Source organism: Lasioglossum baleicum, chromosome 5, assembly GCF_051020765.1.
Source record: "Lasioglossum baleicum chromosome 5, iyLasBale1, whole genome shotgun sequence".
NCBI classification, from domain to species: Eukaryota; Metazoa; Arthropoda; class Insecta; order Hymenoptera; family Halictidae; genus Lasioglossum; species Lasioglossum baleicum.
In genome coordinates, this window is record NC_134933.1 from 15,584,901 (window position 1) to 15,604,529 (window position 19,629).

Here is a 19,629-nt window from a genome sequence, read left to right on the forward strand (position 1 = left end):
ATAAATACATATTTTATTTCGCACGAGGATCCAGAATGTAATCATTACGGTCCCTCGGAGGGAAGGCAAGGGCTATATTAGGAAGGGAAGTAAACGCAGGGGAATTCAGTGTGGGTGGAAACAGATCGGCGAGAGTCGCCCCATTAGGTTCGATGCACACGCTTTTGCCTCGCCGTCAAGAGGAGAATGGTTTCGGTTCAGCGTGTGGAATGATGCGGTCGCCGGGCCTGAAGAAAAATTGGCCCGGCATTTTCTAAAGGAAAGTTTTCCAACGCCCCGGGGCGAGGAACGCCATCTATTCGCGCGAAACTGTGTTGGCCTTTTCTCGCGCGGGCCGCCTGATTAATTAACGAGCTGGAATAGCGGCACGCGTTATTACGCGATCGCGCATCGTGATCCCGTAACTCGTCGAAGACTCGCGTTCGCGGCACGGTCTGCGATGATATCGCTAATTAAAATGAGAATTACTGCGCGACCCACTGATAAACGTTTCCGGAAACGGCAACAAAAGACCCTCCGTTTTTTAAATGTAATTATACTCGCGATCTTAATCACACGCGGTTTCGTTAATTTGCGACGTCTTGTCGGATGGTCCTTACTTCGAAACATTTGCGAAGGTTCACCTCTTTGATCTTCCACCCCTTGTATACTATAACATCGAGTCATAAAATCTACTAAATATGTATGTTATTAACCACTTGCCTTACAATGTCGTGTCTGAATCGCGATGAAGATTCTGAACAGATTCTAATAAAAATGTATGTCAATAATTTCCTATAACCGCAAAATTCTATTTTGATTTCTTTAATGTACACCTATTGGAAAACCTATAGGCATACAATTGATATAAGTTTTCTCCTTTTTTAACAAATTACGCGATCTACAAAGAAGTTCTAATCATTGAAACCGTAAAATAAATTGAAGGGCAAGGGGTTAATAGACTACGGATTTGATGCATTTGTGACAAAAAAGAATTTGAAGACCATCGCATTATTTTCAACCTGTTAAACGTATTAAGCAAGGAATTGAAAATTTGTTCCACTCCAGTTTGTTACAATTCAGGTAGAGCATTGTTATTTTCCATAAAGACCCGCGGTCTAGTTGTTAATTAATATATGTATAGCTATCAGAGAATACATACGGCATACAATGAATACAAACAATCCCCGCTTCTTCTAAGAAGTTCTGAACGATAAAGAAATTCTGAACACAATAAAGAAGTTCTGAACAATAAATGAGTCCGGATGACAAAGAAGTTCTAATCGCAGTAGTGCAAGGGGTTGAACAGAGGGTGTCTTCTCTGCAGCTATATCGGTCCCGTTCGATCCCGACGGCCACATTTCGAATCGGCGAGTTATTCGTCGATTCGAAAGGTCAGATGGAACCGGCACGGCGTGGTCGTTGATAGTATCAAGCGGTAGCTGATATTAATTTATCCGTCGACGATGGGACGACAAATGACAGGGGGCCGCTGGAGGGGGTGAACCAGGCGAATCCGGGCGGGCGCGATCGATCAGTCCGGTGCACTCGAAATATCTGTCGACCGTAGTTTAAATTACTCCTCGAATAATCCGGGTTTTCCGAGGAGGGGACGCCACCGTTTTCCGACGGCAGCGGAGAGGGAACACGCAGGGTCGAAGATAACTCTTCGCAGCCACTCGTGTCAGGCCGCAACACGGGCCACGGTTTAATACAACGTCACGAAGGATCGTGGTAGGGCGTCGGCGAGAAATAGAGATCCGGCGCGTCCGCGGAAAGAGACCGTCTAGAGTAGAGGAACGGTTCCCACGATGAAGAGAGAAAGTTCAGCCCCCGACAGCAAAATGCTGCGTGTGTCACTAAGTAAGCGTCTAGATTTGCTCGTCCTTTCCCTCTGCCTCCTAGAAAAGCCAGTAGCCGCCGTCGCCTGCCGGAGGACGTGTCAGCTTCAGCTGTGTATGTTTTGCGAGATCTCTCGGTTTCTCTCCTCTCTTCTTCTTCTTCTCCCCCGAACCTCTCGCCTGTCCGTCTCTCTCTCTCTGTTTCCCTCTGTTCCTCTTGGAAAACCTCCCTCGCGCGCTGCAGGATCGCGGCACCCACTTGCGGATCTCTTGCCATAATCCCTCCCCCGCCCCGCTCGCAAAACCCCACCCGCATCCGGCAGACGGCTTCCAGCGGGGCGAGTTTTTGCCCGCCGTTTATGCGACCGAAATTCAGGATATCCGCGGCTAATTTTGAGGATATGCCTGCAGAGCCCAGAGCCACCTTGCTCGCTTGTCACGAATTTCGTTCCGCTTTTCTTGCCCCGCTCGTACTTGCGCCTGGTGCCCTGAGATTAGTGTCGCGGCGCTGTCCTCCCGCGATTAGACACTTTGCCGGTGTCATGCTGTTCTTTCGTTCGCGACCACCGTTGCAGCCGCAGCGCGAACCTACACTCTATACCGGAAACGATGCAACCGTTTCCTGAAGAGGATCCTTTGAAATATTCATGCTAAACCTTCCCGAGTTGGTCAAGTGACGATTATTCGGGTTACGAAAATGCGCGCGGGAAAGATGATTCTCTAGCTTTTGTAGCGAAAGTGCAATATACACAGTCAGGGGGCCAAGTCCCCCCCCCCCAAGAAAAAATGTTTAGCTTCCAAAAATAAAATCGCGGAATAGCTCTCGACAGATATGTTGGCTAAAAAAAAAGGTCATCACGCAAAACCGAGGGCTGGGTTCAACTCGGGACCCCACCAAGATTGCATCCTGGGTGCGCCACTGGTCGATGGAAAGCTAAAATTGGCGAGAGCAGTTCTAAGAACCGTACAAGGGTTAATTTCCAGTGTACCCCTTCCGCAGGGGTGTCTGCACGAGGACAGATCGCAGGAGGTATTTCCCGTTGATCGCCGGGCCCTTTATTAAACTCGCTACCCGACTGTCGTCTCTCCGGCTCCTCCTCGTTTCAGACTTGTTGTCAAGTTTCAAGGTGAGCTCAGCCCGAACGACAGCGGCTGCTTTCAACCCTTATCAGACGCATCTGATTCTGACACGTGATTCGAATTTACCGCCTAGCCGGGGTGTCAGCGGGACTCGTCACGCAGCTTATTACATCTTCGTGGATGTCTGACCTGTCAGAGTCCACGGGTGTCTGGCCCCTTAACCAAAATTTCCGCGTGTTCGAGGCAGAACCGAAGTCGGAAGACTTTCGAAGAATTTCGCTCGTTGCTCGAGACGCCGACTGGACTCGTTGCCTCGGCGGCGCGACGCTCAGTAGTTCAAATTAGCTGGACAACATTCATTTTCGAATCAACGAAAACCAACTGTGTCAACGTGATTTATAATAACTAGACAGCGGATCTCTATGCGAAATTACAATTGCAACAGTTGGGAGCTAGACACACATTTAATTCTTTCTCAAATCATTTTAATTCTCCTGTTTTCAATTGTATCAGCCCATTCTTTACCATAAATAATCATATCCAGCGGATAGCGTGAATTCTTGTGCCTATTCTGGCCTTTTCTCTCTCCAGATCCCAGACTTAACATCTGCGAGTAGGATAAATCATTGTATCGATGGATCCGCGCGAGAAGCAAGCTCCATGTCATACTCCCCTCTCAAGGATTCAGAACCGTCATCGAGAAAATTAACGGTACTGAAGAAAATCTCGCTGCTGCATCGTACGCTCGAACGACCGAAATAAATATCGCGGCTAGGTCTGCGGAGATTGCGAAAAAGAAGAGAGCCCGGGAGTGGTGGAGGTTCGCAAAAACTCGGGAAGAGGAGCGTCGAGGCGAAAACGGGTATACGCGGGGGTGGCTTCTTGGCGAGACACAGCGGGGGCGACTGCGACGAAAATTCGAGCGGCCGAAGGAAATTGCGATGATTATACGGGTGAGGCGGCTCGGCCCGACCCGGCTCGACCTGGCTGGACCCGTTACACGGAAAAAGAGAGAGACCGCGACGAAGCGGGTCGTGTCCGGGGGGTAAGGAGTATTCCATAAAGCGTAATGGAGGGCTCGCAAATATTTATCTTTCGGTGGAGGCTGCGGCAGCGCGCAAAGAGCCATGCGAAAACGTTCCCGGTGCGCCGGATGGCCCTTGTCGCGGCACAGAAACGCGGAAAGTTCTCCTGACACGATTACGCCGCTCGGTGACCAGAAATAATTTCATTAGCCGCTGCCGCCGCCCCGTAAACTCATCCGGCAGTTCGCAAAGAAACCGTGCGCGTCGGAAATATGTACGTCGGTGTGCATAATCGCTCTCCCCGAGCCCCCTACCACCATCTTTGGACGCCTTAAGTCCCACCCACAGCCCGCTTGCGCTCTCTCTGGCCCCGGTATATCCCCACCCTCCCCCCTGCGACGCATCCACGAGCATCCGCGAGGGAACTCTAATCACGGTACTTAAGTTCCTGTTGCATAGACGCGCGAGGAACGTTGCTCCTGCCGCCATCAGCATCCGGTCCCGTAGAACGCTCCTCGACGTACGCGTGTAACGGTGAATGGAATGATTCGCGCCACCGAACACGACCGTTAATGAGCGAAACGTCGGCTTACACTACTCCGAGAGACCCTCTCGAACTTCATGGACCTGTATCGATGGGGTTCTAAGCAGCTTCGGGCTCCTTCTCCCTACTCTCACGTTTCCCGTCTCTTGTCTTGCGCCTCGAGCCGAAATCGGACGTGAAAAACCATGCTAAAGAGATCCCGTGCTTCCGGCCCGTTAGCGTCGACGCATTCTTTCTTGTATTTCACGTCTGCGAGAAACTTGTAGCTACAGTAGACTGCCTTTTGGATAATCGGAAACATTATGTATACGGTGGATCCACTACATTTCGGCTTCTCGAAAAAGTTGGTTGACGTTTAAATTGTGACGATTTCATCAAAACAAATGGTACAACCATAAGCCCGGACTGGTTTAAAAGCTTGTCGCCTCTGGTAAGCCAAGGCGTTGATACTAGCAAATTCAAACAGCATTTTCACTGCAAATACAAATCCTGATCTTCGGGCGGACGTCGACGGCGCGCGCTGCACGCTTGTCGAAATTAAAGTTTTTCTTGGGGCCGCCTCGCCGTGTGTGCCGTGCGGACGTCCTGGAACTTCGTTATCCTCCCGTGTTTCCCGATGGATCCGATTTTCGTTTTACCGAGCGGCCTTTGCCCGGTCTAATCGGGGAACGGGCGAAATCTCAAAGGAGAGCGCGCAGTTCGGCTATGGCCGGTACCGCCATGGAAAATGCAGCTGTCGAACGGAACTTCCGGTTCGTATCGAACTTACCGTCGAAGAAACGTTCCGCGCACTTGATCCATTTACAGTATACGCGTCCTTTGGCTTAGGTAAAAATAAGGAATCGATAGGGAACACCGGGCTAGTAGTCGGAGATCGCTGCTCCTTCTTATTCTCTCTTTCTCTTTCTGTTTCTCTCTCTCTCTCTTTCTCTCTCTTTCACTCTATTTTCCTCTCTCTATTTCTCTGTGTGTCGAGGTTCGCCCCCAATGTCTGGTTCCTAGGTTATTCCCCGCAGGGCACATCTGTGCTCGGGCAATGTGCTCGGGAACGATTCCGCGTCACGGAAATAAAGACTGTTCGAGCAAACGATAACTACCGCAAAAGAAACAACAACCGGAAACCGCACTCTGTAATTCAGGGCGCGCGCTCACGGCACCCTCCATCGTTATTGTCATCGTTGCGCCGGGACGACGTAACGTTATTATTCCTGGCCGTCGTTAGAAAGCCCATGGAACTATCGGAAAGGAATAATATTATGCCACCCGGCCCTCCGATCCGCCATAGTCTTTTTATCCCGTCCGTGAGTTTGTCAAAGCGCGATTAGAGCATTCCTTGTTCACTCCAGTCGCGCTCACCCTCGCTCCACGGACATTTTGTGCACTTTGCGGGCTCGGGAATACTCCTGTGTGTGCGTGTGTGTGTGTGTGTCGGCGGTCGGTATCATTTGCGGAACAACGGTGAACGAATCGATAGAAAACATCCTTATTAGTATTATTATTTGTTAGAATCCTTGTCTTTCGGCTTAAAATTAGGATCACATTCTATTATCTCACAGCTAACTTAATAAGGCTTGGACATGTGCTGTGGTGAGATGACAAGAAGGCCCCGACTTGTGTCCCCACTCTACCTTCCCCTTCTATGACGCTTTCCCCACGCTTACGTCGCGGCCTGATCACGTGACGCATTTCGTCTCTATCGTGTATGTGTCATAATGTCACGTGACTAATCTGGTATTGGCAGAGAGAGGGTAACAGTTTTCCCCTCGTTTCGTGCTACCTCCCCTCATCTAGCGATACTGCTGCTCATTTCACTACACTACGTATATTTAATCATGCTTGTCTTATTTTATCTTTGCAAAATAAATAATGTTTGCATTGATTGCAAGACACAGGAGCGAAATAAAAATTTCTTTCCTCTTTTATAGTTGGATGTCTTTAATTAAAGTGTAGATGTCTTTAATTAAAGTGTAGATGTCTTTAATTACAGCGTAGATGTCTTTAATTAAAGTCTACATGTCTTTAATTAAAGTCTAGATGTCTGTAATTAATTTAATAGGTTGATGTCTTTTTAATAAAATTCGCAGTCTAGTTCGTATCTGCCCTGTTGTGGCCTGGCACCCTTCTATTCAATTTTCGAGGGGACACTTGTATTTTCAGTTGCACATTCTTTCGGCACTTGGACGATGTCAGAACCCTCGAAACACGATTGAGTGTTGGAGGTGTTTCAGGTCTCGTCCGAGGACCTCGACATTGAGCATTTTCGCGTGACGGACCGGTTTTGCTTGACGTTAGGTCGAAGCTAATCTAAAAACGATGACGACTGGACGGCGTGTGCAACGATCACGGATTTTCTTCGGTTTCCACGGGCCGGTGGCGGCCGTTATCCTCTCGTCCCCGAACGATTTCATCTTATATCCGCCGGGATTAGAGAACCTCTGTCTGTGACCGTTTCATTACTCATCCTACACGCTGGCTGGGACTACGTGTTCGTTCTGTTTGTCGCGCTGGTTCTCTTTCTTTCCCCGTATCGGTGTAGCCTCGTTCAACCCTTTCTTCTGTCCTCGTCCGCTCTCTCTCTCTCTCTCTCTCTCTCTCTCTCTCTCTCTCTCTTGCTCCTCTATCCTCGTTCCCTCCGTCTCTATCCGATTTTTTTCCCACGTCCCTCCTGTTTTCTACAGGTTTTTCCACGGTCCTTTTGCCTCGGTCGCGCGAGCAGCTTCGCAATATTGTAATGCGAGGCACAATGCCTCTACTCCCGAGGAGATGCGCCGCGATAAAGAGCCCGGACGCATCGGCCTCGGAAGATGATTAAAAACAAAAAGGAACGTGTGATACGTCTTGCGGGATATATTTTGCGAATAACGAGATCGGCGACGGACACAAGCACGTGTATCGAGATCCCAGAGTGAAATTAATTGATCGATCCGCGCCGTGTCGTTGCGTTGCGGTCACGTGCCCTTAGAAGATGCGTTTTGGCAAGCTGGGATGCCACCGGGAAACGGCAAGCCCGGCTAGATCGGCTATAACTTCACGAACGGTGAAAGAGAAAAATCGAAGATCGATGCTTTAATCCTTAGCAATAGAGGGGTGACACAGAGTCATCGCTAAACATTGCTGTACCATTGGTATCTAATCAATTATTACACATTTTAGTATTGTATGAGGTATTATATCAATTTCATATCCATAAAATGAAAAAAACACATATACAATGAAATTATTGCAGGTCGGTAGAAGTATTTAATTTTCAAGTTAAAATAGCTCCGACAGTAAAGGGTTAAACGCCATCAAGAACGGGGGAAGTATAATTTAAACTAAACTGATCGATTGAATAAAAAGGACACTGATTTACACACACCTAATATGAATATGTCGCTACAGAAGTGAATCAGAAATTCTGGGATTCTTCTGTTATCTTTTGGCGTCGATTGGGGGTGGCCCCGCGAACGCAAGAATGGATGTAAAGGAGGGCTCGGCACGGGTACATTGAAAGTATTCCCAGTGCGATAATTCGAAGATCGATCGCGGGGTAATCCAGTTGCTGGGCGAAAAACGATATTTCATTTTCTGAGCGAGCGGTTTCCACGATAATCGCGTCGTCGTCGCTTCTCGTTCGTCGCTCGTCTTCCGTTTGGACTCTAATGCGGAAACTGACACGCGAATACGCCCCCGGAAAGTTTCTCCTCCCCAGGCGAGGAAGAAGAAGCCGGGGAGTTTACGCCGGGGAAACGGAATTAAGACGTTATAGAAATGGATCAAGGAGTTTAATTAAGTTGATTCAACGACCGCCGTACAAAATTTCCCGGCCGTTCGCGCCTCCTCGGACCAGCCAGATTGCTTCTTGTCGCGGGACTCGTCGCTGTTCATTATGTGCATACAAACATACATTCATACATACGCAAACGTACAGAGACAGACAGGCAGGTACGCACGTACCGACTGCATAATATTTTTCGGCTGTTTAAGCTGTTAATCCGCACGCTTATAAAGCGAAAGGAAAGTTTCCCCGGCGAGGATAAACGCGTTACCGAGTTCGTTAACGGAACTACACTAAAATGGAACTTTTTTAACTTGCCCGCTGCTCTTACACCATCCCCGCGCTTCCTGTTTACTTTTGCCGTCCCTTATTTGCCACCAACTCCGTCAAATTGATAAATTAACTAACTGACCACTCGGGGCCATCAACGGCGCCATTTTTATTTTCATTTTTACGGAAAGTCGCGTGTCTCGTCGATGTTGCTTTTTCCGTTAAATCTCCTACGGATAGAAATTACACTGAAGGACACCAATTAATTTAATTTCGAATTTAGAGTTTAACTTCAGCCGTAACACATTCATGTAAACTGAATTCTGTTAGGATTAATAAGAGTTTAGTGACGCGAACTTCAACCTTTGGAGCATAACGATCTGGATTTATTGAAACTGTCAGTCAGAATCTAGGATGTATTGTGAGGTGACAAGAAGGTCCCTGAATTGAGGGGAAAAAGTTACCCCCTTTTTCTCTCTCTCTTTCTCTGCCAGTATCAGACACATGCACGACAGAGACGAAACGCGTCACGTGACCAGACAGTGGCGGAAGCGTGGGGAATAGCGTTGTAGAGGTAGAGTGGTGACATTGTTAGTTTAAAAAATGGTGTAGGCGATTTAAGTGATTAAGAAACGCCTTCCCCCAATTTGTATTACATACTCCAAAGTTTTTTTTTATAGAGCCACTGAAACCTATTATAGGTTGATTTCAGCTTTTACAATTATACATTAGTCTTACAGTTACTGTACAATGACAGTGTTACGTTACGAACATAGTTATTTTATTGTTTTCTCTTTCCATCGGCTGTGCTGTGGTGTGATAATGCGTTAGCATTGTGGGACGCCAAGTGGATATAAAACCCCACTCCAAAGTTTTAATATGCCCAATGAAGAGATAGAACAAACTAGGATTAAACTGGTAAAAATCACAACTTTACTTTAGATCACATTGACAGCACAATCCGGGACTGAAACATGCAGAGAGAAATTCCACACAGGGAATTTCCGATAAACTAGTGTTCGATTCTCTAACTCTATGCAAATGAATTCGAAAATTGTCGATTCGTCGAAGGTTAATTTGGTCGAGCGAGTAATCGCTTATTTTTACCTGGTAGTAGTATTGTTCCGAAATCGCGCGCGGCGATTCGTTAACGCGGATCCTCGCGGGACGGTTTAGGTAATGTATATTGCATAACTTGGAGCGGTGCAACGGTGGATCGTGGAATTGCATGTGTCGTGTTCGCAGGGCCGTGTGCAAACAGTGCAAACAGGGGTCCGGTGGTTGTGTTCTTCAAACAGCGTGGTTTTCGATCGCCGGCAAAAGTTGAACGGGGAAGGGCAAGACAGCAAACGGTGACTTATTAACGTTAATTAACAGGGCCGGTGATTGGGTTCAACAGGCGTCCAGGAATCATTGATGTTTCCTCGTGCTTTTTCCACCGGCTGTGTGTGTTCTCCTCTCGTAGTACAACTCGACTGTCGGCATCTATTATTCCATTTATTGCGATGATTTAGGCGTGTCGTGTCTACATTAATATGATTGAAACTGTCCGTGTTTACGGGACGGCGGATTACGGTCGAATCGACTGCACGTTCACGCAGTCAATTCAGGTTAATGATTTCACTATAACGCGTCTCGCCGTGTGGATTCATCGAGCGGCTGGCCCGGCGCGTGTAACGCGAACCAATTCTCGCTATTTCCGCGCAGATTTACATGTTTCTGCAGTTTTAGCCGGGGAAAACGGCGCCACTGCAGTGCCGTGAACGCGTTTCGCAACTCCGTTTCGAATCTAGTAATTAATTGGAACGCTCCTAAATTTTTGATTAGTTTTTTCCGCGTCGCCGAGAGCGCGTCCTTTGGAGAGTCAACTTTTTCACAGATCCTCACGGTCTAATGAAAATGACCGCACCTCGCGCCTCTATCCAATGTGTTCCCTGCCGTGTATTTACATTTCGGTGTTGCGAAAATGTAAACGGGACACAGGCGGGGCGCTCACTGGCGTAGACTGCGCGGAAATCCTCGCTCAAGTCGCTACTCTGCAAGCTCTCTCTGTTTTAACGCTTTATTCGGTTGTAGCGCTTTTGGCGAGGTTAAATGAAACAGGCGGAACAGATTCAGCACTTTTCTATTCTCTTTGACGCGTGTTTCGGGGATGATATTTTGCAACGGTATATTTTGATAAACAAGTAAATGCGATCATGTCATTCTTATAAACCCAGATAGCACGAAGACGGCAGTCTTTAAGATGTCCTTAAGAAGTCTTAAAGGTCCATAAATGTTAATTAAATTAAAAAAGAAGGGATGAGTAAAAATAGATTTCCACAAAAACGAGTTTAAGGTTAAACCTAGCTTTATCAAAAGAACGTATGTGAAATTGACATAAGAAGTGTAATAAAAATAACAATTGCAATTAGAATCACTATAAAAATTGAAGTTGAAATTGACCAGTTGAAATTGAAATTGAAGAGTTGAAATTGAAGTTGAAGTTGAAGAGTTGAAATCGAAGTTGAAGAGTTGATATTGAAATTAAAGTTGAAATTGAAAAGTTGACGTTGAAATTGAAAATTTGAGATTGAGGAGTTGAAATTGAAAGTGAAATTGAAAGTGAAGTTGAAATTGAAGCAAAAACACTAACTCGAACAAATAATACCAATGCTAGTACTGCTAGATCATGGGTATATAAAAACCACACTGTTTATGGTCTTAAAGACGTCTTCTTAGGACGTAAGACTTTCAGACTTGCAATACAGGTAAAATGGATGTCTTTAAGACGTCGTGTGCTATCTGGGAAGCTACGTCTAGAGTAATTACGCTTAGTCGTTTTTTCTTCTTGATGCAATCGTTGAAGATACTGTTAATAAGTAGGGTGGGTCGAAGTTTGCAAACATTTTTCTCGCAACACATTGTTACAAATATTGTAATTGCGTGTTCGCAGGGGTCTACTTTGAAAGGAAGGTGTGACAACTTGTTCGAGTCCCTTTGACGCGAAAGGGTAACAAGGGTCCTTCAAGAGGAAACTTTTTTGTAGACCGAAGTGCCCACAGGAGCCGATTCGGCAGGCGAACTTTTCGATATTTCCCTATCGAGAGTCGTGTCGCTGATTATTTGCTGTAAAGTTTTTTCGCGAATGGTTCATAGGCGCCGCGATGCCAGGCGACGCGACGCGGACTGTTTCCGATACCGACAAATCAGAAAAGCCATGACCAAAGCCACTCGAGGAAACTGTGCCGTAGAAAGTGCCACGAACCTTCGATAAACGTTCATAACATTATCGAAGTCGTGCCTCGTACGTTTCTGTTCGACGTGCGCCCCATAAATCGCGTGCACGCGACTTCCTATCGATCCCGGAAACTTACGTACGAAGCTTCTCGAAATTCCCGCGAATTAGTACGCGGAGAAAATTGCCGCGCAACATTTCGAAACGAAATCCTCGACTTTTCTGCCATTTCTATCAGGAAGTTGGATTAGCCTTTGGTTGGAGATCGTGTAGACGTTAACGAGGGATTTTCTGGTAGATCCTACGCCATTTTTTCGAGTACAATTGATTACTGACAATCTCGGAATGTATTCGAATATCAGGTTATTTAACAATTGGTCACCGTAGGATGCTGGTGAATTTTTGGGACAGTTTTCTGTATGTCGTACGCCACTGTCTTTCGAACAATTGCGTGCTGGTCATAGGAATCGAATTTACAGGAGATAGAAAAGCAACAGGGGCCAAGAAACTTGAATATTTCTGATTACTTAATTATTTCCTGGGGAAAGGGAATTTCGGATTATTTAATAGTTGGAGATTGTTTATGGGGGAATTGTTGATGCAGGTGAATTTTGACGAGACCTTTCTGTACGTTCGACGCCACTGTCGCCCGGTGGACAAAACGTGCACGGGCTGCATCAGATGTATGAGCAAGATCGTCGTGAAAGAAACATTTCACGCTGATTACACTCCGTCTCCGAGTGCGCGGCGCTCTGTTAGTCTGCCCTTCTGATCTGTGAAGAGTTGCTCTTTAGGAATATTAATCCGAAAGGTATCTCCTTCCATTGAACTTTCTAATTGATCTCACCCCGACCTGGCGCGGCCGTGCAATTTCAATCGCGCCGTGTCATTGCACACGCCTGCGATTCGAACGGAAACCATTGTTACTTGTCCGAATACGAAGGTTCTGTTTTCTGTTAATACAGAGGTTGCCAAACTAGATTGGTAACTTTGAGCAGATTGATTATGCGCACTGCAGGCGTGCTCTTTTTTATCGGGAAAATCGTGGACGACTATGAAAAAATTTGCAAGACAAAGGGTTGAATTATCTCAATTTTCCGCGTGTCATAATTAGACTGCGGATAACAAAAGTGTGTATTACTTTAGATCCACTACAATTATTTAAGAAAGGAAGAAGTTAGCAAGTGGCTCTTGTGTGTTTGCATCAGATACAGACAGTTTTTATTTCGCATACAGATTCGCAGTCTAGTCATAGTGGATTGATACCAACAATGATAGATCTTGCGACTGAAAGGAATCCTAAATAGAAAAACCAACGTGTCGGGGTCGTCGCACCGAAAAATTGTCGGTGGTAGACAACAGCCCCGACTAAAAATGCTTTCTTCAGGGTTGCAGCAGAGGCGATGCCATCCACTTTGCATCAGTCGAGAGCGGCCCGTTTCTTCAGGGACGAGACTAAAGGATTGCACGAGGAAAATAAGCCGGGGTCTGCCAGACTTTTCTCACCCTGCGGTCTGCTTCATTCAGGGAGTGGTCCTACGTGGTCGTTTTGAAAATATGCAACTCGAAATTATTTTAAATAGAAATTGTCTCTAATCATCCCTCCCCGCGGGTCACAGTCCTTTAGGGTCATTGCGGAGTCCGCGTCGTTAGGGAGATCATGTGAAGTCATGACAGCCTGCTATTTCGTTAATAATAAATTAAATTAGTTTTTCGTTAATAACTCCTTAACAAAGCCGCGGACGTCATTTTTGCAAAGGAAAATGTCGCTTCAAATGATCTCAGAATTTTGAGACACCCCGTACATTTGATCTGCATTCATTTGTACAACGAATAGCGATGTGAACATGGGTCGAACTACATATTCGCATATGAAGCGAGAGCTGGGGCTAATAGTGACTTCAGATATTGGTGGTTCGGATAATCGAGGTTCTGCACGAGGTATCTTTAATCTATTTGAACACAGCAGATGTTGACCTGCTTGGATTTCGTTCTGGTCAGGAATTTTTGCAAAATATTTCGGGGCCATCGATCGACAATCTCGCCGAGTTAATTGTTCGGCGATAGGGTTCGTGGATCTTTAGCGGTGCAGCGAACGCATGATGCGTGGGTGGTTCTGTCCTCGAATTTCCGGGGGCTGGTGAGATCTAGCCAGGGTGCCTCAGGGGCAGGACACGACCCTGCCCAAGATATTGCTAGTCTGTGGTGGGCAGACTTTCTGCTGAGCAGAGCATTCGGAGTCAAAGGCAATTGCTTGTTTATAGGCAGTATCCAATCTACATCGGCTCTGTCGAGGGGTAGGAGGGGTCGCGGGGCCGACGGTGGGAGGACAAAGAGGGCAGGGGCGGGGTTCCGGATAGCGGTATAGGTTGCTACAGGTGCTTGAACAAACAAGATGTAAATTCGCTGTGCCATGGACCATGGAGGAAGCAAGTAATTAGATGCGTTGTTGCGGGGTCCACCTTTGAACTCCTGCTTGGTATTAAGGGCACTGTTTCCTCCCTGTGCCCTCCCTGCGTGTCCCGCCCTCTCTTCGGCCCTTTCCCCATCGGCATCCTGCACCTCGGCCGAGCTGTGTTTCCTTCGCACAAACGCGGTCCGAAGCACACGCACGCAGCGCGAGAACGTGCCTTCTCTCTGTGCACGTTGCAACCGCTGCACCGTTGCACCCACGATCGCGCTCCACTGTCCGCGTCCACGTGCTCGATCGCGCGACATGAACACGCGAACATACACAAATTTCGATCGGACAGGCCGACGTGGCGGGTCGTTCGGTATTGGTTCCCGCAAACCGTCCCTGAAGGATACCCATCCACTCTTTATTGTTGCCACCGAAAGAGGATTGGGAGAGAGCACAGCGCGTCGCGCTATCTCGATGATACTTACGGTCATTCATCGCTGAATCGATCGGCTTCTGCGGTCCACGGCCAGAATCTTGCTCAAAGACGAGCGCGCTGTAGAGCATCAGAAATTCGGGAGCTTTGGCCCAGCGTTTTTGCCCTTTTCAATCTGTTTGGGAAGCATAGATTTTCTCTTTTTATCACGAGCGAAGAATCGTCGAAAGGGTCAAAGTTGTTGAAGAAGGATGTTGTCTACATTTGTGATTTTATTCAGAAGTTGAATACGTCATAGTTCATGAACAATTAGGGTGGGTTTAAGTCACCGTTTCGCTCGTTTCACATTTGTTCACAAAACACAGCCCCTTGAAATGCACAACTTTCCCGAACGGAGATGTTCCGCGTATCAACATTGATCTCGCGAACTATCTGTCCGATCAAGTTGATGTCTTTCTCTCCGGGCACCAGGAAACTCGTGACATCGCTGCAGGAATATCGTTATCGAGCAACGCTAACAGATCGGTGGGGAAGAGATAATCGGATCGGCTCGAAATATTTCTTGCCGTACCTACTGCGGCCGGAAATTACACTCGGAAAACACGGTCGTCGTTTCGACGAGCGCGTTCAAACATTCCGACGGGGGTTCTTCTCGGGATCGAACACGTAACGGAACGTGATGTAAGCCGAGCTAACAAAAGGATTCCGTTGGTTCAACAAGACCGCCGTGCTGAGCTCCCCCGACCCTTTTTACTTTCCGTCCAAGTGTAAAATCTTTTCTTGACTCCTTATCGGCTCACCGGCTCGCGCTCGCGCGCGCGCGCGATCTCCTTTCCAGAGGAGTTGGAGAGGGGAGAGCGGTGTAGAAAAAAGGGAGGTGTAAGGTAGAAGGGTCTGTAAACTCCGTCGGAGTAGCGGCAAAGTCCCAGAGGTAGCCTCCACTTTCAGTATTTACTACGTCCAAGGAAAAAGCTCGCCCCGGCGCTAAGGAAGAGATCCTGCCCGCTTCCTTCAGCCTTTCTTCGGCCACCCCTCCATATTTTCCGTGCCACCCCGCCCCCTTTGCGTGCCCCCAAGAGCCGGGGGCGAGAGGGGCCAACTCGGCAATTCGAGCCGCTGTCCGTGGCTCGTGAATTAAATACCCCATGAGGGACATATGTTTACGAGGCTTCCCCACCTAGCGCGCGAGTTACTTCTAGATTATACCTAACCTCTCTCTCTCTCTTCTCTCATTGTACTCGGTCCGAGACCTTAATTGCATCCTTGGACCTGCCGAGCGTTAGGGCAGTTCGATTCGTACGTGAGCGCTTGGGGAACGCTGCGTCCGATCGATCGGGCTCGCTGTGTTTATTGCAGTTGCTCCTCGTTCCCGCTGGGGGGCAAATTTCATTCGTAATAATGACGACGAGTTTTGCGAAGCGTGAGCGACGACCCGAATGAGATCCGAGGCTTCCGGTGCTGCGCTGCCGGTGTGTCATCGAGGATTTTTCGGAACCCTTGCTGGAAAACATTTTCTCGACGCTTCGGCGTCCACGTTCCTGCAGGAAATGTTTACGTCTGTCATCGAGTTCACGGAAAACGTTACATCTAATCGATGTGATTCAGCTGTCATTACGCGTAGTCTTATAGTTGCACTGTGAAAATGTGCCCTAAGTCTAGATTGAAACCGGGAGCAATGAAGCCCCGCCCACAAGAGCAAGACGGACACTTTCCCATCTGCCACAGCTTCTTTAAACAAGAATTCTTTCATTCCAATCCAATTCTTCTAACAATACTTATGCCCTATCCAGTCGCTCGCAACTGTTTCGACGCTTCATCTCGACGCGATTAAAGTACGAAACGACCCGTAGTAAAGCGTGCTCGCGAGAGTTGTTCGCGCGTTTTTAACGGGCCGGGCTGGAAGAATGTACAGCGGGTCTCAAAACGGGAAAATGGCACGTTTCTGCTCGCGGAATTCCTTGAAAATCGTAACGATGGCCCTTGAGCGGCCAGGGTAGCGTAGGCAGGGGCTACAGGCGGCGACAGGCAAACGAGCACGGGGAAACAGGGGCGAGACACACGCAGAGCACGGGGACACACCGAACTATATCAAACAACGCGACGGTTAATATCGGATTCCGTTGGGGGAAGAGAGCCAGGGCGGGGGTCGAACGTGTTTCTCGTTAAGTGAAGCAATTACCCGGACCTATCTATTACTTACAACACCGTCAGCAACCACCGCAGCCTTTTAGTTTTGAAGACTGCCTCGGCGCCGCGTCACAACCTGCCGAGCTCTGCATTTTTCCGTCGCGTTCCCTTCCTTCTGTTCGCTCTCTTTTTTCCTCTTGCTTTTTTTTCAATGACGACGCTATTCTCATCGCGCGCGGATCGCATGGGGATGGCGATGCCAATGGTGTTTCACTTTCGCGATTCCACCAGACGATTCCCGTTCATTTTCTTAATTGCAAGATCTCTCACTAAGCACCGTTCACGCACGTTCCACGGAATTTTCCTTACGAACGGAAACCTCGTTTCGTTTTTCTATTCTCTGCGTTTCATATTGTTGACACAAACAACCACGATCGTTTTATTAGCTTGTCCCGAATGGTCGTTTCGTTTACGGTCGATACGCATAACCTACATTCGGATTAGCTTTTTAATAAAGCAAATAACGTGGTGAATGAAACGTTTACAAGTTATCTAACGATGTTAGACATTTGGGACAACCTAATAATTGAACTACACTATTCGTTTCTTCTTTCCGAGATTGGTAGAAACTGTTCAAGCACCATCGATTAAATTACTCTGATTGCTCAAAATGTTGAAAATTCGATTTTGCCGACGAGCAATTATGCACGATTCGTTGCGCCGTTGTTCGAGACAAGTGGGATGAGAATCTATGGGAAAAGCTCGATATTTTTCGAGCGAAGGGTTAAGGAAAAAACAGAACGGAGAGGGCGCAGCGAGTCGACTATGCGAATTTCGGTTCGGTGTGCGCAAATCATCGTGGCGTAACGAAGAAATTGGCCCCGGCCCGACGCTCGCTAATTTTTCACCGTGGTCCCACGTCAATTTTGCTTTCCGCGACGCTGCACGCGATGCATCGATAAACTTGTAAATAATTAACGAACGCCGCTCCTTCCATCGTTAACACTCTGCCCCGGTTATTGGCGCTCCCTATTAGCCAGTATTCCCGTGGATCACGCCGATGCACCGAATTCGTTAGAAATATTGACAGGGGCGCACGATTCACAGAGCTCGACGGGAACTGATCGCGACTTCTCGTGCTGCGTCTATTAATATAAGCGAGCGACGAGGAACTTTTCTACGGATCTGAACTGTGAACGTGCTTCGACACTGTCAATTTTTACGGCGCTGCACTATGGGCACAACCGACGAAATCTGTGTCAAAATCAAAGAACTTTCGAAGTTAAAATTAAAGCTGAAACATATACGTCATACGTTCCCAATACTAATAAGGTATTCTTTCACATTTTGCAACTTCAAATCAATACGCAACAGCGTATTGAAATTCTTTATAAATCATTTCACCATTTTCCATTTGATCAGTTCAATTTTTCTGTAAGTACACAAAATCCGCAGTTCACCAATGAGCAATTAGAACAGAGTTGATAAGAAGAAAGGTATTGCTTTCCCGCTTTTCTTATCTCGTCAAAGGTACGGATTTCTCGTGTCCATGATCTGCAGCGAAAATTTGCTCGTTCCCCGCGAATCGATAGCGATTCGTCCGGGTATTCCGGGTCGCTGAAATTTTCATCAGTCGGGGGATCGTTGGGAAATTAGTCTAGGATTTTAGTAAGGGCGTCAGGTTTTGCCGTGGCTGGTGTTACACACGGGAACTAGAGAGTGTATGCTCGTGCCTCAACTCCGGGGACGTGCGCTCGGAATCTTAATTTGCTTTATTATCTTTAACCGACTATATCGACCCGTTGCGTCGTGTCGCGTCGCGTCGCGGCCGGATCGATCGCCTGAATTAGAAACGGCGAAGTTCTTTTCAATCTGATGCTGATCGTTTCCTTGGATTATAAACGCTTTTGTCTCGCCTGTTTACCTTTTTGCCACGATTAGACTGCTGCATACTGTTAAATCTGTTAATAAATCCGTTAATTAATTTGAGTAGCTCAGGAAATTATTCTTTCGTTCCCGCAATAGGATTTTTACCAACACAATATTGGTCTCGATGTGCTTCAAATTTTCACGCAGAGCAACTAACAATAAGTCATCGTATACGGACATGATGACGCCAATTAAAAGCGCGGTTATAATTGACCTCGCTCTACAATAACGAAAATCTTTGTTCCTGTACTCGATTAATTAATTGGAACGTTTGACGAACCATCCGATTCAAGCGATACGATCGTCGCTTTTACCGAAGCTTAATTATATAGGGGCTTAGGGGAATTGTTATTAGACTGTGGACACATTCATGCATTTCTTGCGGAAATTTTGAAAAATACTAAAATATAATGTCAATGGAATGTAAGGGCGTTTTATGGAGAATTATTCTTTTCATTAAACGGCGCAGAAGATCGGAATCAAGTTTGCGTATCGCGCCTCGTTTCGCGCTCTCCTCGGAGCGAGCCGCCGATTACATTTCCCATAAAACTGCAACAATCGGTCGTCGTTTTACGAGATGGCGTAAAAATAATGGATTAAACGGAGGATCGCGGGCACAATGGAGCTCTCGACATTCTTTTGTCTCGGGCCGGCCTATCCGCGTAGATTCTATCAGCTAATTACATCGCCGCACAGATATTGTCCGCTCGCCGGTGGTCGAAGACTCTTGCGAAACGGTCGAAAGTTTGCAAACCGGTCGTCTCCGGAGAAACGCGGCTGTGAACGGTCGCGTAGTACGGTTCCGTGCAATTTTTCGTCCGATAGCAGACGGTTTATCGGCGAGTATTCATTTACAGGGACCGTTAAACGGAGATTTATCGGTGCTAGAGAGTGCATTCTGCACACCGGCGTCTCCAAGCGACGGTTAAGGTTGTAGGTTCAAGCAAATAGGTCAAAACAACCCATTTCTCGGTCATTTCTTTGCTAAATGATGACACTATGCCACACCGAGAATCAGAACAATTT